General features: G+C 55.7%; 1 pseudogene across 1 annotated transcript; it reads right to left on the bottom strand.

Moving 5' to 3' along the window:
• Positions 1-908: 908 nt before the first annotated feature.
• On the bottom strand, positions 909-9,702 carry LOC117099300 (annotated as a pseudogene). Its single transcript, XR_004443751.1, has 7 exons — positions 9,687-9,702; positions 6,962-7,646; positions 4,558-4,686; positions 3,449-3,588; positions 2,619-3,004; positions 2,016-2,132; positions 909-1,681 (listed from the first exon to the last, which is right to left on the bottom strand). The product of XR_004443751.1 is annotated as an NUT family member 2D-like (transcript).
• Between the last annotated feature and the right edge of the window lie 2,148 nt (positions 9,703-11,850).

The raw sequence follows: 11,850 nt of genomic DNA, 5'->3' as shown, positions 1-11,850 counted from the left end.
GGGCTCCATGGAGGACCCTGAGGGCCCCTGAGGCCAGTCCCTGTAGCCACAGCAAGGAGCATCTGCTTCAGCTAGTTGGATAAGACTCTCTCCTGCCCAGAAACAGGCAGAGGGACTTCCCCTGCTCCCTATCCATCGTCGTATCCCAAACACACCCATGTGGACGGTCACCTCAACGTCTCCGCTCAGCCCAGTGCCCGCGCTCTTCCTGATGAGGGTTAAGCAGGAGCGGCTGCCTCTCCCCATGTCCATGTTGCAGGCGGCTGCCTTCTCTTCAGATCCCACCGAGCAGAACAAGAGCCAGCCAGCTCTCTCCAATCCCAGGATTTTCCAGGGATACTGATATTGATGGGAGGCCCTGAGAAGACTCCCTAAAGCAGGCAGAGCCTTGTGAGTGGGTGGTGGGAGGGATCAGGGCTTCCTCAGCATCTGTCAGTCCCTGGAGCATCTGAAGGGGCCCCCTACACCAGGAGGAAAGAGTGGGGCCCGCCCCGGTGGGTTCCCAGTGCCTGGCATCTCCCAGTTCCTCTGCCCTCCCTCACAGACGCCCTCCACGGAGCAGCACAGCCCCGAGGACAGAGGCAGCAGCCCTGAGAGCATTTTCCAACACAACTACATTTATTTACATTTACACGGGAGGTCCCCAAGGCACTGCTTCCCACCCCCCAGCCCCTTCCCCCCAGGCCCTCCCTTCCTGCCCTCCCCATTCAGCCACCCTCTCCCTCCCCTCCCCTCCCTCCCTGCCCTCCCCATCCAGCCACCCTCTCCCTCCCCTCCCCTCTCTCCCCTATCCTCCAAAGCTAAGGCCCAGCAAGATCAGCACGGGGGAGGAAGAAGCTTTTGACTGCTTTGGGGCATCGGATGCCAGACCCTTGGGGACTGGCACCAGAGAACCTGCCCGGAAGCCCCTATTGGCTACAATGCTGCTTCTTCTTCTTCTGGAGACCAAGGGGTCACCCTTTCTCTTTTGAGACTGTGAGGGGCCACCCAGCCCCCCAGCCAGGGATTGCTCCCCAGAGACCCTGAGCCCAGGCCCTGGGTGGGGTGTCTTTTTAGCAGGGGATGGGCTTCTGAAGAGAGGTCGCTTCTTGGACTTCGTGGCTAGGCTGAGGCCTCTTCTCTGAGGAGATTGGGAACGAAGAGCTCCCTGGGGTCCCCACTCTTCTGGGCTGAGAAGGCCCGAGGCAGGGACAGGGCTCTGGGGTAGCCACCAGGGCAGCAGCTTGTGCTGGGAACCCATGAGGAAGGCCAGGCTGGGGAGCTCCTCCTCCTCACTTGACCCCTGAGCCAGCCCGTGTGACTCCCTGACAGGAGATCCTCCAGGGAGATCCAAGGTGTCCTTGGTCCCCAGGCCGGGGCACGTGGGTCTGTGGTCCTGGGGAGGAGAGGTTGGCCGGGCAGCTCTCAGCCCAGGGGAATCCTGACATCCTAAAAGCACAGAAGAGTCTTTGGACCTGGCCATGCCAGTGTGGGCTCTGCCTTGTCCCTGAGGGTCCCGGGCAGCCGTCTGGGGTGGGCAGGTTTCCATGCCAATCCCTTGTTGGGGGTCAAGGACGTCTCTCTCTGCTCCTTGGCCAGCTGCAAACTTAGAAGAACTTGAGTCCAACTGGGCCATGCCATGAGTAGGGGCTGCCCTCGCATGCTCTTTCTCCTTCAAGTGTAGAAGGCGCTTCTCCACTAGCTGTGGAAGGAAAGGGGGCACTTACTGGCACTACCCCAGGTGTGAGCAGAGCCCAGGGTGGTGGAGACCAGGACACTTGGGCGGGAGGCAGGGAAGCCTGAGGCAGCTGGGCTTTATGTCAAAGAGAAAGGGTGTGGCTCTGGCGGGCATCCTGTTGGGCCTCACTGCAGCTTGCATACTGACTCCCCTCCTTGGCTCCTCTCCATCCTACTCCCTCTGAACCTGCATCTTCCCACCCCAGAGTGGCTCCCCAAGAAGCCGAGCATCCCCAGCAGGGTGGGGTTAGACAATCAGGTGGGCCTTGTGTGCTGGGTCCCTCCTGCCCCTGGGGTACCTGGGCAAGGGTGAGTCCTTCCTCCTGCTCCAGCTCCTGGCTGAGGGCCAAGAAATCCATCTGTGGATCTGGGGAAAGCAATTCTTCCAGGAATCGGGGGTGAATGACGGCCTCCACCTGGAAACAGAAGGAAGAAGGCGTGAGCTTCCTGGGCAGGGAGGAACCTGGAGCCAAGGACACCCAGAAGAGATGCAGAAAGCTGCAAGCACCTCGTCCCCACCCTCCTGGGGCTGTCTCATATTATGGCGACCACCAGCTACAGACACAGACCGCAGACATGGTAGCATACGCACACACAGACAGAGACACACAAACCACATACAGACACACAAACAGACCCACATACAGCACAGGAAAAGACACAGACACAGTTAGCATACACACTCCACACTCACACCCACACAGACACACAAAGACACACAGTAACAAATCACAGACACAAACACACAGCAACACACAGACACACACAGTCACATACACAGACACTCAAATCCATGGAAATACATGCACTGCTGAGTAACTAAGGAACAGAGCTTCATTCCAAGGACCTGGGAGTGCTACCCCCTGGAATCCTGCAGACCCCAGCACTCCAGGCCAGCCCACCTTGGTGACGAAGTCTTTCTGGGAACACAGCTTGTCAATGTAGCTCAGGAGGCCCGGGTCTGGGGGTGTCCAGTCCTCTTCCTGTGGCTGCTTCACTTCGCCCTCTTCCCGTTGTTTCTCTGCCTCCCCTGTGGCCTCGAGGGGAGGCCCCAGCAGCTCCTCCATGATGTCCACATACTCCTGCACCACTTCTGGGGGAATCTCCTCGGGCACCTTGGTCTCCGCTGGCCTCTGGGGCCTGGGTGGTGGCAGGCGGGCCTTGGTGTCTGCTCGCCGGCGGGGCCTACGTGGTGGCAGGCGGGCCTTGGTCTCCGCTGGCCTCTGGGGCCTGGGTGGTGGCAGGCAGGCAGTCCGGGCCTTGGGGCCGGCCTTGCTGGGAAGGTACACTGAGGCAGAGAGGCAGGAGGATGGGTGTGGTGAGGGCCACTCCTCCTGCCTGCACCACACAGGGGAGGGCAGGGCTTGGGGATGTGAAGTGGGTCCCAGGTGGGTCAGGACCACCTGAACCACAGCGCCCCCGGAGGAGACACACGGGAGGGGCACATCGGAGACAGCATCGCTTGGGAGGAAGTTTGGAGCCACCAATATGCCATGTACTCTCCCCGCTCATCCCTGCTTCCTGGGCAGAGCATATGTGGAGTTTTGGATGGGCGAGGGGAGACAGTAGCTAGGAAACTTGACCTGGTCAATACCCAACATATGCTCCCAGAAGCTGTCCTGTTGGGGAGCAAACCCCCCTCTTGAAGGGAAGCATGGGGTGTGGGGACAGTGGTCTCCCTTGGCCCCTTTGGCCTTTGCCGTGGCTCCTGTGGGAATGTGGGAAGCTGTACCTGGCTGCTTGACCACCTCAGGGGCCGGGGGTCCTTGAGGTTCAAGCCTTGGCGGGGCTGGAGGAGGCAGGCTCTGGGTCCCCTTCATCCACTGTGCTTTCTGCATCTGCATCTCCTCCTCAGCCTCGAACTCCAGGAACCTGGGGGTGAAGGAGGCCCAGGCTGTGCGGAGAGGGTCCAGGCCCCCTGTCCCCAGGACCAGGCAGCGGCCGAGGGCAGGGATGGGAGGCAAGGCCTCGGGTGGGCTGTCTGGGCCCTCACTGGGTCTCATCCCTCAGTCCCAGGAGGGAGCTGCTCCCAGAGTTCTGGGCTCACCCTCCCTCACCCGGCCCCTGCAGAGCCCATGGCATCAAAGGGGCTTCCTGACTCAAGTCAGGGCCACCAGGCCCAGGAGGGTCCCAGGGGATCCCTCCTCCAGGTTTTAGCTGGCCAGGGGTGGGGTTGATGGCAGAAGGCATCAAGGATGATGGCCAGATGCAGGAGTCCTGAGGTTGGGACTGTGGGCCCCTCAAAGATAACCCAGGGGCACAAGGCCTGGGAGACCCATGATCAGGAAGAAGCACAAGCTGAGCCCAGAGGACAGGCCCCCTTTCCCCTGAGGCTGCTGTCTGTCTGTCTTCATGGAGGGGACTGCCCAGGAGCAAAGGCGGTCAGGCCAGAGATGGGGCTCATGGTGTCCTGGGCACAGGTCTCCCTGACCCAACTCCCTGGTGGGGCAGGAATGGGAGAAAACCGACTTCTGGCCACTGCTGTGAGAAGCCTGCCCCCCACTCTTGTCTATAGTCACTAGCACCCCTTCTCCCCATCCCCACAGCTGGAGGTGACCCACTTTGGGCTGCGATGCTGGCTGCTCCCGCCATGACCTCCAGTGTCAAGGCAGGGGTAGGCCCCAGGCCAGGCAGGGGCTGCTTCCCAATGGGTCAGGACTGAGAGCCCAGAGCACTCTAGGTGGTAGGAGCAGCTTCCTGAGGGAGCCAGGGGCCCAGAGCATCCTGTGTTTGTCCACACCCTCCTCATGCTCCATGCTGAGAAGCCACCACGGCCACCAGGCCTCTGTCATTCAGCCTTACTCTGCCACGCGGGCCCTGCCCCCAGGACCCCAGACTCACTTTTCCGCCATCTCGTAGAAGATCATCCGGTCAAAGTTGCTCGTGTGCTGCCATTCCCGCATGGCCCGCCACAGTCCCTCCTCCAGCGTCATGGTGGGCTTCCGCCGGGCCAGGGATCGGAGAACTGGGCTGTAAACCAGTGCAGTCAGCCCCAGTCTATAAGCCCACCCTTCATCCCGAGCCCACCTGGTCCCAACACCTGGCCCCTGTCCTCCCCACACCTGTCCTGCCATCTGTCCATGTCCTGTTCTCCCCCACGTGGGCTCCTCAGGCCCCAGGACACGCCCCCAAGATCAAACATCAACACAAGCTACGGAGTGGCCTCTCCGACTGCCCCTCAAGTCCTCAGTGTTATGATGTTGACAAGTGAACTCAGTACTATGGGTGGAACATATGTGTCCCCAACATTCCTGTGCTGAAGCCCTCAGCGCTGCTGTGTAGGTATTTGGAGGCAATCATGGTTACAGCACGTCATAAGCGTGGGTCCCAGTCATGGAATCCGAGCCCTGATAAGGGCAGGAGGAGATGCCAGGGCTTTTCCTCTCAGCCACCAGAGGACACAGCCGAGGCAGCTCTCCCCAGCCAGGAAGAGGGCCCTGACCAGACACCCAATCTGCTGTCACCTTGATCTGGGATTTCTGGCCTCTGGAACTGGGAGACATGAATGTGTCTTGATAAAGCACCCAGTCTATGGGATTTGTTACGGCAGAGCCTGAGCTGACTGAGACAGCGTGCACACAGAGTGACCTGGGAGCAAGGGTTAAAGTGCAGGTTCCAGGGTCAGGACTGAGTAACCAGCTTCCTGGGGACTCTGGAGTCAGGCAGCCCCTGGGGACGCAGCCTCAGGGTCCCGGAGCATGAGGAGCAGAAGCACACATCCAGAACCAAAGCAGAGCCGTGTCCAAGCCCACTGCAAGCAGCCAGGTACAGCTTCCCACATTCCCACAGGAGACATGGCAAAGGCCCGTGAGACTGGGGCAGCTCCACTCCAAGAATCGGGGTCCCCAGTGCACCGGGACTCCGCTCCAAGGGGGAATGCAACCAGTTCCAGGGTGCGGGGGCAGTGAGATTGTTGGGGATGAAGATGGGGCCGCCTTTCACCTACACCCCAGGCAGGGAACTTTCCTAGGGGAACGGCCAGTGTGTTGCAAGGTGGATGTGCTCAAGCTCCCGTTTGCTCATCAGTGGGAAACACAGGGTCACAGAGGCACCGCAGTGTGGAGAGAGGCAGGGACTGGGAATGAAACCACAAACTCTCCCAGATGCTGACGTTGCTGCCTCACAGTCACCACAGTCCACGGCCCTGGGCTGCTGAGCTCGTGGTGTACTCAGAGCTATCACTGGAGCCTGTGGCTTTGGGGAGCACTCTCCTAGATGGCCTAGTCCTGATAATGATAGTAATAGGGACAGTAATCATAATTGCTATCATGTAATGTGTCATAGCATGTGCCAGGCACTATGCTATGCATGTCATGTGTGAGCTCAAGTCATCTGTTCTCCATCCTCTGAATGAAGCATCATTGTCCTTTTTTCTAGGGAGGATTGAGGGTGAAGATGCAAATAGCTGCCCAGCATCGACCCTAGTGCGGGGCCCAAGACCATCCCCCTGTGCAGACTCCACCACCGCCGTGCTAACTGGACCTCACTGGCAGAACTGCGGGCATATGCCAGGTTCCCGCCGGGCCCTGCAGCTCCTCCCCCCAGCCCCATGTGATGTGCCCCTGGCTATCAATACTGGGTTCAAGGGGAGGCACTGGAGTGTGTGCTCAAGACCTAAACCCAAACCGTCGTTCATGTCACACCAGGAACCCTCTCTGACCTAGCTCTTCTGTAAACATTGTTGTGAAAATTATTGAAAGTAAGGATGGGCTGGACTCACGGGACAGTGACGGACAGTTGAGGCCCCTGACAGTCTGTCCTGAGCCACAGCCAGATTAATGTTGTTGAAAATGTGTGGCCGGGCGCGGTGGCTCAAGCCTGTAATCCCAGCACTTTGGGAGGCCGAGACGGGCGGATCACGAGGTCAGGAGATCGAGACCATCCTGACTAACACGGTGAAACCCCGTCTCTACTAAAAAATACAAAAAAACTAGCCGGGCGAGGTGGCGGGCGCCTGTAGTCCCAGCTACTCGGGAGGCTGAGGCAGGAGAATGGCGTGAACCCGGGAGGCGGAGCTTGCAGTGAGCTGAGATCCGGCCACTGCACTCCAGCCTGGGCGACAGAGCGAGACTCCGTCTCAAAAAAAAAAAAAAAAAAAAAAAAGAAAATGTACCTTCCCATAGTGCAACCCATCACCCTCACAACCGCCCTGCTAGCTCCCCTGAACAGCGTGACCTCCTGTCCATTTGGCAGCCTCTTTATGTGTGAGCTGCAGGACGAGCTCTGGTGCCCCGAGGACACTCACATGAGGAAGCAGGAAAGCGCTTCGGTGTCAGGACTCTGGGGAAGGTGCCTCCGGGCCAGGGGCTTGTAGCGCTGCCAGAGTCGGAAGTTCTCATAGACACTCTTGGGATTGCAGGAGTCGTCTGGTAGAGCCTTGGCCTGGGAGGGAGCCAGGCTGCCCTCTCCATGAGCCCCTTGTGGCCATGGCCCAGCTTGGGACACGATGGGGGCCATCTGGGCAGTCGGTGGTGGTGGTGGTGGTGGAACAGGAAGGCCCTGGGACCAGCCTCCCTCACAGGCCTGGGTGCCCCCAACCAGCTGGGCAGCCATAACAGGCACCCCAGGAGCAGCTGCCAGGAGTAGAGGAGGTGGACACACGACACCTCCGCAGAGGGTGCCTGGAGCCTGCCAGACAAGGGGGTTCTGAGTTAGGACCATGGTCTGTGCCTGAGGGGGCTTCACAGGCCCCACTTCTGTCCTCATCTGGACAAAGACATTAGAAGCCCCAGCCCCACTCGGGCCGTGGCCATCCTGGTGTGTGCTGGGGAAGGCAGACAGCACCAGAGGGCTGCCGGGAGGAACCGCTGCAGTCACGAGGGGTGGCCTGTGTGCTGGGCCGGGAGCAGGTGTGGAAAAGGGCAGAGCCGTGAACACAGACAGGGAGGCGCCAGGGTTCACGGTCATGCCCGTTCCCAGCACTGGGTATGCTGTGGAGACAAAGGAAAGAGATGAATGAGCTGGGGTCTCCAGGTCCTCACTAGTCACTGGGGAATCAGAGGGGAGCCCCAACAGCTGAAGGCGTGTGACAGGGAAACTGTGCAGCTTGCAAGTGTCCCTGAGTGTGCATCGGATGCTCTACTCCTCCATGGGAGAGTCGCTCCACTAGAGAGCCTGGCCCCGGTCACCAAGACTCCCTGACCCCTGTGCCCCAAGAAGCAACAGCTAAGCCTTTGCTGCCCAAGGGTCTCCCTCGGGTGTCCCTGGCAGACCCTGTCAGCCTCACAGGATCTCCCAAGCCATGGGTCAGGGATGAGTCTCTCAGCAGCTTGGTGGTCCTCAGCGTGCTCAGCAACAGGTGAGGGGCCTACGCCAGGGCAGTGCTTGGCACTCAGAAGGCTGACAGGAAGTCAGGAGCTTCCGAATATTATGGCCCCATCTCCTCTTCAATCTTTCTTTTCCTGAAGCTCTTGTAAACCCCTGTCTTTCGTTGCTCAAACACAACAAAAGAAAACCACTGGATGGAAATCTTTCCCAAGCCAGTGCCCTACGAACCCTGAAGATAATCCATAACTCGTCATGCCCAGCATACAAGTGATTGTCTTGGCACCACCAACAGCAAGTGCTAAATAGGAGTCAGATTCGGGCCACCCTTTCCTCAGTACTCGATGGTCCCAGCTGCCGCTCAGGAAGCTCTGTTCCCAGGGAGAGGTTTGAGAGGCAGTGGTGGAGTCCCCTGAGATAATGTCACTGCACAGCCAGCAACAGCTGCACACGATTAGAACACAGCCAGCAAATGGTGAGCAGCAGGGCTATCAGGGGAGGTGTCTAGGGATTTTCGCAGCTGCTGCTCAGGTTACAATAGGTAGTGGGACAAGGAGCCCATCTCTGGTCCTTCTCCTTTGAGCTCCCAATAACTGAACATAGTGGCCAACCAAGAACAAGCGGTTCTTGGGCCACGGACCAGGTGAGGCAAAGTTGTCTGGAACTCATCCCTATTCACTAGCACCTCATGCAGTCTCTAGTCAAGGGGAATAAGGGATACAGCACATGCACATCCTAACTTGAATAATAATATTAAGAGAACCATCTTCCTATTTGTGCGCTACTCTCCTTCCTCTACTCAAGGAGTAGAGGAAGGAGTAGAAACCAGGCTTTCCAGACCCTTCCACTGAGAACCAGCAAGTATCCACACCTGTCCCCCGTTCATGAAGTTGTATAAATGGAATAGGAGCAAATTCTTCATCTCCACAGTAACACAAAGTGCAGGGGACAGGCCATGAGCTAGCAGACAAGAGGAAGTGGGTCTGAAGACCTGAGCTTCCACAAAAGGGCAAGCAATTCAGAACAACTCAGGAAGCCCAGACCCTGTGTTGCCTGAACTTCCCCATCTGCCCCCACCCCTGTTAAATCAAAGCCAACAGCTACCTGAACTGACAGAGAAGCCAGCTCTGGGAGGGAGCTGAGAAGCTCTGGGCTGTGGCAGTTACAGTAGCCCCCAGCCTCGCCCACCCAGTCACTACAAGGTCTGTCACAGCCAACCCACCCAACAGTTTTCTGGCTGAGACCACTTCTCCCCACTCCTCCCTAAGATCTAGAAAACTCCAGCCCAAATCCCTCTGAACACTATGGAAGGGCACCTTCCAGGTGCCTGAAGACATGGCACAGGGCTCAGGCTTGTCTGTCATTCTCCCTGGGCCACCAGCACAACACGATCCCACCACTCCCTACAAACACACAATGACATGACCTGTCCCCTTCCAGAAAGGATCAATCCATCCACTCCATCCTTTCCTCTACACGGTGTATTCCGCCAGGCATCTTGATCCACCTCTAAGGAGCCGTCCTCCCTAACCACAAACTCAGGGTGCCATGGCCATCCCCAGGTGTGATATCCTTGGGGACATCCAGTATTCCCTCCCTCTTCAACATCAGCCCTATCAGCTGTCCCCAGGGGCAGTTCAAATTTGAATTCCCAAGGAGTTGAGGCATGGCAGACTCGGATAATGCCCCCATCCCTACAGGTTCACCTCCATTTGAAGCCATCCCCTCAGGCTGGGCACTGCCCACTGCTGTCTGACAGTTTCCGCAATGAGAAAAGTCAAGGGTAGGACACAGAGAGTGACCTGGCTCAGCAGATGCTCCTGAGTCCCAGTGGAGCAGGGAAAATTTGAATGTAAATAGGTTGAGAACACAGGACCCCAGACATTCTGCAGAGGGGGAGGGGCAGTGGGCAGCTGGTAGGGATGGGGGACATTCTGTGAAGGGCTCCAGCCATTAGGCAAGAACCTGAGTTTCCCTTCCAACTGGACGGCAGCAACACAGATGGTGTGCACCTCTTTAGGCAACCTTTAAACTGTCCTTCTGACTCACAGCAAAACCTTCTACCTGATGTCCCCTTTACTTCCATTCTTTATCAACAGAAATACTTTTATGCCAAGCAACCCATGCTCTTTCCCTCTTTGGCTCTTTCCCACTCTTGATGAATTTCAACAGGGGCCGCACTTCCTGAACAAAATTCAGAACACGTTTTCAGTCTGAGAAACATAGGAGTTCTTAGGAAGGCAAGGGGACTGGGTGTTTGAAATCAGGATGGTCTCAGTCCATTCAGGCTATTAGTTGGCTGTGTGCTCATCATTGTTTAGGAAGCAACCGTTGTGCCCCCAGGTCATGTATGTTGCTGGAATCTCTGTCCACACCAGCAGGCCAGCCTTACTTCCTATCCCCTTTCCTGGGAAGCCTCAGTCCAGGAAAGAGTGACTATGCGACCTACAGTACCGAGACCAGAAATCCGTTCCTTTTGTTTCCTAGCATATTGTGATGGTGTTAAATGTTTATTTTTTATCTTTTGAATGGCTTTAATTTAACCAAGCAATACTTTTGCTTGGTTCCAAATTCAAACTGTGCACAGTGGAATAGGCAATGACCAGCCTTCCTCCCATCTTTTTTCCCTGGCCACCACATTTGCTTTCCTGGAGGAAACAGGTGTTATCTGATTGTTTTTCATCTTTCCAGAGATATATTATGCAATCAAAAGCATAATGAAGCTATTTTTGCTGTCTAAAAATGCTTTCAGGTTTTGGGGGGGTAAAAATTACTATATTAATATGTTCCAATGCTTTCCTGATAGTTAAAATGACTGTGTTTATCCTAGTAATGTGGCTCCTCTATTTCTGTAGGTAAATCCTAGAATAAGACATTGTACTATTCCTTAAAATCACAACTATGCAAAAGAATACAGTGGCAGGATTTAGCAAGTATGAATAACAAATACTAAGTGGAATTTGAATTCAAGATAAACAGTGAATTAGTTTTTATTATAATTGTGATCCCTGTGATATTTAGAGTATGCTTTTACAAAAAATCTGTTTTTCCTTTATCTGTGTTATTCACATTTCACTGGGATCTTGCACTTTATCTGGTAACTCTTTCCAAAAAAGTGCAACATATGAAGTGGTTATTGTTAACCCTCCACTGTGAGAGTGAGAACTTGCAGTAAGGAGATTCAGGTGTGAATCTTGGCTTCACCACAAAACACAACCATTGCAGAAAACAATAGCAGGCTGATTTGATGAGAAGAAGTCAGGAGTAGCCATTATATCCTTCTCAGCTTCCAGGTTTAGTGGCAGTATGCACAGTTGTAAGGGACAGAAGGGCAGAACACCGTCTTTTCTTTCCTAACATAAAGCAGCTTACAATTCCTAGAACTCTGGTTTCTCCAGGAGTTAGAAATCCACAACCCATGTCCATTCTGAGACCAGCCAGGATGCTATCCACCAACGTCCCATCCCCATTCCCACGCATTCCCTCGCATGTGTGAACCCTGACTGGCCTCTCTCAGTTCACTGTTGACCTCATCTTCTCCATACATTCTTGCTGTTTGGAATCCAGTGTCATCGTTTGTGGCTCTCTGCGTGGGAATTATTGTAGCCTGTCTTTAAAAAAAAAAAAAACTTCATTCTCATTTTCACACTGAAATCACTGTCTGCTTATCAGCATCAAAATGACAGGAAAGAGCACTCACGTTCTGTGTTGTGAACAAGGGGAGTGTTAGGAAACTGGTCAAAGGAGATGAGGAGTGAGTACTCAGAGCACAGCAACAAAATCTTCTGAGACACATACCTCACTCCCTACTGGGCAGGGTAATTTTGCACTGATGGGAGGGTGTTGGGGAAGGGAAGAGGCCTTCAGCCG

The sequence above is a fragment of the Trachypithecus francoisi genome, unplaced genomic scaffold (genome assembly GCF_009764315.1).
Source record: "Trachypithecus francoisi isolate TF-2019V2 unplaced genomic scaffold, Tfra_2.0 Lachesis_group16, whole genome shotgun sequence".
NCBI classification, from domain to species: domain Eukaryota; kingdom Metazoa; phylum Chordata; class Mammalia; order Primates; family Cercopithecidae; genus Trachypithecus; species Trachypithecus francoisi.
This window is presented reverse-complemented; position numbering and strand designations above follow the sequence as displayed.